This window comes from Diabrotica undecimpunctata, unplaced genomic scaffold (assembly GCF_040954645.1).
Source record: "Diabrotica undecimpunctata isolate CICGRU unplaced genomic scaffold, icDiaUnde3 ctg00001007.1, whole genome shotgun sequence".
Classification (NCBI taxonomy): domain Eukaryota; kingdom Metazoa; phylum Arthropoda; class Insecta; order Coleoptera; family Chrysomelidae; genus Diabrotica; species Diabrotica undecimpunctata.
Genome location: NW_027312457.1, coordinates 22,198 through 28,287, shown reverse-complemented (window position 1 = coordinate 28,287; position 6,090 = coordinate 22,198).

Here is a 6,090-nt window from a genome sequence, read left to right as displayed (position 1 = left end):
GTCACACCAGATTTACACATGGTCACCTAATGAATTCTACACCTAAACCAATCTGTCACTATTGCCAATCTCCACTAAGCGTTCTACACATCCTTGTCGACTGCCCTCATTACAATAAACGACGCCAAGAACTGGGCATGAAGGGCGACATCACAGATATATTATCGAACCAGAGCCAAGTAATCACAGCTATCCAGTTCCTGAAGCTAGAAAAATATGACATTTAAAAGATGTAGAAATACTATTGCTGCTGTGGTACCGTAAGGATCTGTATTGACATAAGTTTTATGTAACGGAATAGCGGAAATAAACAACGGTATACATGTAATTATTTGATTAATAATCTTAGATACGCTGATGACACTGCTATCTTATGGGAAAGTTTACAGGGCCTTTAAGAGTTATTGGATTACGTAAACATGCCAGGAAGAGAAATGGGCTTAAAAATGAATGTCTATAAGACAAAATTTATGCACTGCACAACAAAGCTTCGCTACAGATAGATCAACGAAAAAATTGAGAGAGTTACTGACTTTAAATATCTGTGATGCTACATTACAGAAAAACTAGACCCAAGTAAAGAGATTAAATGAAAAATTGAAACAGCTCGTACAGCCTTTCTGGAAATGAAATTATTCTTCTGTAACCACAGCTTAAATATAAAATTACGTCCCAGAATAATCAAATGTTATATTTGGTTAGTGTTATTGTATAACACCGAGACCTGGACTCTGAAGGCTGATACGGTCCATCACCTAGAGGCGTTTGAGATGTCGTTGCGTAGAAGAATGTGCCGAATACCCTGCACAGCGATGCACACTAATGAAGCTGTGTTGAATAGAGCAAATGCCGTTCGTGAATGATTTAAAACTATTAAGATTAGAAAGATTTCATACCTAAGGCATGTTCTTGGAGGGAATCAATACAGACTCCTTTAGCTAATCATGATAGGTAAAATCAAGGGCCGCAGAGGAATTGAAAGAAAGTAGATGTCAAGAACATTTGCGCTTGAACAGGCATATCCACTGCAGAACAGCTATCTTGATTAGATAAAGACCGTGAACAATTCGGTAATGTAATTGCCAACGTTAGGGGATCTAATATAGCATCGAAAGAAGAAAACAATCTCTGAATATTGGTAGAAAATTGCATAAAAGTCAAACAGTGGATATTCATTATATTAAAATTATCATTACGTTGTCCTAAAGGAACCAATAAAAAGGATTTAACTTTTTTACTGTAGAAAGTAATATACTATCTGCTATTATGACATTCCTGTCAAACTTAGGGGAGCCTAATACCTACAAAAGATGGATAAATCTACCAACATATTGTACACTCCACTCTATAACATTGCCTGATGGTTGCCTTTTAAATTACGTAGTTAAAACAATGAAAAACAGGGTAAGCGGAAGTATAATGTACTAAATTCTTAAATAATTTGAAGACTTGAAGACACGAAAACGGAGTAGGTATAATTTTTCCATTCATATATGCTTTTCATTCAACTTAATACTTTCTCTGCTACAACTAACATTATGCAGGTATATGCCCTTACATTTGACAACCTAGACGAGATAAGTGCTCTATAGCTAATTATCCAATACATCAACCACCCATGGGTTGTTGATGTATTGGATAATTAGCTATACCCCCTCCCTACACTATGGGAAGCAATGAGAAAAATGCACGTTAGAGAGAAATGGGTGAATATAACACAAAGACTGTATAAAGAAACACAAGTGCAAATAAAGTTAGGTAATGAAATAACAAAAACAATCACTGCAACAAAAGGCCTCAAACAGGGATGTGGTCTCTCACCTACACTTTTTAACATATATATATATATATATATATATATATATATATATATATATATATATATATATATATATATCAGGCTTTGTAAAGATGGTATAGAAAATGCGGAACAATGGGCATACCAGTACAAGAGAATATATTACATTCACTACTTTTCGCAGATGATCAAGTCATTTTTGCACAATACAGGGAGGATATGGAATATATGATAAGGAAATTAAAGGAAGAATATGAACTTTGTGGACTCAAGATAAATATGTGCAAGACCGAATACTTATGTATTGGACCCGAGGTTGCAGATTTGAACTTAAGTTTAGAAGAAGGGACTATTAAGAGTTGTAAGGCTTTTAAGTATTTAGGGTCAATTATGAAAGCCGAGATGGTACTTGTATGAAAGATATAGAAATGAAAATAGCACGGGGAAAACAAGCCACAAGAGCACTTCATGGAGTGATATTTCATTTTCAAAATTTCTTCAGTTCCGTTGTACTGCACAAATCTTATGATGATTACTCTGTTCTAAACTGCCATTATGCAAGGAGTATTATCACCTTTCACCGGTCTTAAGACATAACACACAAAGAAGTGGCTCTGGATTCAAAATCCGCCAAACGTCCTTCTCGTTTGAAATCTCTTGCTTGACTTCTCTTGCGTTAGATTTTACAAATTCAACCAAAATAAATTTCCCTTCACTTTTCCAGCCAGTTTACGAACCTAAACAAACAATCTACCCCTCTTGACCTCGTTCTTAGCAACGAACCGACAAAAAACATTGAAATATTTCCAGCTTTATTACGTTTTAGAAAAATTGAATACCTGACTTGCAATATTTTTTCTAAAAACCTCTTTTTCAACCGGAATATTTGGGGGCTTGAATGTAAACAAATCGTTGTTCAACGACAAAAAATCTTGAAATATTATAGTTAGAAATGACATGTACGAAATGGGGAATTTTGAATGTAAATAAAGACAAAAAACACTCCCAGCGCTAATACGTCTTTACTACGAGATAAACAACACGCCTTTTATTGATTATTTTAAACGTCCTCGATTCCTAATTTTAACCGGAATAATTTTTACCTGACAATGTAACAGAGACAAAATATCTATATTTTAAAACAACTGAATACAAAACTTAACAGAATTTATACTATTATATGGATATTAAATATAAAACGCTACAATTTGGATGGATATATTGGTTCTTGCTGTTTACTGGTTGCAGCTAAGTAAGATAAAGGTGGTTCTGAAGTAGATTGGGATAATTCATTGTTATTCTCAGTAACATCAAATTCTATTTTTAATTACCATTTAATTATCCTAAATACGGTAATGTTCTTAATATTGTTCTGAAGCTATTTTCTTGTGGCATTTTAAATTAATTACTATTTAAATGGGAATAAGCCACAATTAAAGGTTAAAATACGTCAATAAACGTATTTTAACCTTTAATTGTGGCTTATTCCCATTTAAATAGTAATTACGGTAATGTTCCGCTTCAAGTTTTGGTAATTACCTTTGATAACAAAAACTAGTGTTGACAAATGGCTGGTATAATTTATCTACTGTGTTTCTGAGATACTGTGATTACGGATTACTTTATTAATAATAAAATATGTACTCACAGATCTTGTTTCTTCGATGCAAAATGTACTAACATTGTAATACTGTATGTTAACGTAGTGTAAGAATTTTACAATTATTGTTTTCACTCTGTAAATTTAACAATTTTACAGGATATATCAAATAGTGCGTATTTAAACTTTGACAGTTATTTGACGTTTTTTTACAAATGTTTTATGATCTTATATACCTAGAGAATGTGCCCCATTAGCCATTGATTTGTGATAATAACTTTCTCAACCAGTCTCTCCTGTGTTGACTGGAGCTAAACTCCGATTAAAAATCTCAGACCGGCAAGGGTTTCCGCTGTTGGTTATAGTACATTCGTATTACGAATATTAACCATTTAAAATCAAATAAAAATTTAATTTTTACCTTACATATTCACTTTGAAACAAACTTACCTTCATATTGCACAACAACTAAAACAACTGAAACTAAATGGTAAGATAAAAACGATTAAGCCTAGTAAATCACTTAGATCGTTGGATAGTAAATTATATTAGCAAATATTTCAACTTACTGACGCACTCATGATTATTAGAATAGTCCTAATTACAATTATTGTACTATGTAAAACAATTGAATGCCCATATACCGTCTTCCGAAAAGTTTGTACTAGAAAAGAATACAGCTGGTGTCCTAAGACCAGCTCAACGAGGACAGAAACCTCGAGTAGGGAAAAAGGGCAAAAGCTGGCTTGATTATGATGTCCAGTATGCATAGGAACTGTGAAAGCACCGCCTATCGTTCATTTTGTCTTACAGAGTTTTCAGCAAGAAACGTTACCACAGAGATAACTGGCTTATGGCGGCCAAGCGTTCATAGCGACGTCGCTTTTTGATTCTTCAATATCTCTTCCTATCATTGCGAAGCAGAATTCGCCAAGCGTTAGATTGTTCACCCATATACAAGGAACGTAAGCTGGGTTGAGACCGTCGTGAGGTTAATTTTACCCTATTGTTGACTCGACATTGTGATATTAATCCTGCTTGGTACGAGAGGAACCACAGGCTCAGACATTTGGTTGACGCACTTACTCCAACGGGTAATGTTGTGAAGCCCCATTACAGCCTTTACGACATTAGAGACATTATGCCTGAATGCCTCTAAGACCGTATCCTTTCTAGGCAAAGATGGCAACGACATCTCTTGGAGTTCCGACAGTCGAAAGGCTGAAAACAATGTGACTTTACTAGACAATCGTAGTTCGCTACGATCGTCGTACGAGCCCTTATTTTCATTAAGATTATAGGTTTACGGTGGAATTGATCCTTGCCAGTAGACCAGATTTATCGACGAATTTTATAATCGTTGAAACTCGGAATTGTCTGTAGACGACTTACGTACCTGGCAGGGTGTTGTATCTGGTAGAGCAATTTCCACGCTGCGATCTATGCATACTTAGCTCTCAGCTTGGGGACTCGTCTTGTCGGTTAGACGAAACCCTTGATATTAAAAAATAAAGCCTTTATTTTTTAATATCAGGGGTTTGTAATTTGGTACTTGTTTAGTTTGTCGGTTTTAATTAATTCTATGTATATGTTATTTCTATTCTAGTATGTATTTTTTCTTTTCTTATTTATCGAATACATATTCTGTTCTTGTCTTACATGTTCATTTCTCTGTTTGCCAAGCTTTGTAAGGCCTTTTACTCATCTGAAAAATCGAATTTTTCTAGCTTGGAATCTAGAGTTACGCAGAGTATTTGTTCTGGAAAATATTTAATCTATAGTAATGGCGTATAGTTTTACGTGAATTGGTAAAGTTATTGTTGTTATTGTTATACAAGTTACTCGGAAAATGATAAAATCTTCTTTTTCTAATTAAACTATTGTAAAATTTCGGTTGGTAACTATTTTGTTCTGAAATATTTTTAACTTTTCTCAAATTTCCGAAATGATATCGTGGGCTACATAATTTAATTGCTCTGGCTGTTGACAAGAGTCTGTTATATAACTATCTGTTATAGACTAAATAGTTGCCTTAAGCGTTTCTTCTTCTTAAGCTGCCGTCTTCTTTCAAAGGTTAAAGATCATCATGATTACTTGAACTCTGTTCACTGTTACTCTAAAAGGATAGTTAGACGAGCAATTAAACTACGCTTTGAGATTTCCGAGCCACTCGCTTTCAAAACTACACTTTTCTAAAATCCCTTCCTGTATGATATTCTTCAGAAGCTAGTATTTTGTTCTGCTCATCACGTCACGGTAAAAACTTACTGTGAATTATGCTTTCACCAAAACAAATAGTGAACCATTCTGCACTAACTGAATCTTTATTTCTTATTTCATTTTTTCGCGCTGGTTTCGCATTTCTGGCAAATGGTTTCCAGCCTCTATTGGCGGAGTAAAACGCCGCTATCTCGAACCATTGCTCATTAGCATAACTCCATAATTAAGTAATTATTTTACAAAACAGAGAAAACTAGTTAGGAGAACGACAATAAATAACTTTCTCTGTAGAGGCATCTGGCAATGTAAATAAACAATTAAATTATGTATTTTTACTCGAAGAGACACTTAAGTGTTCTTCTTCGCAGATTTTGAGATGCAAGTCGAATGTTTATAAACTTCGAAGCTCTTTTTCGAATATTAAGTGTAAGAAGCAAATTAAAACATTATACAGGATGGGAAAATAAAAATG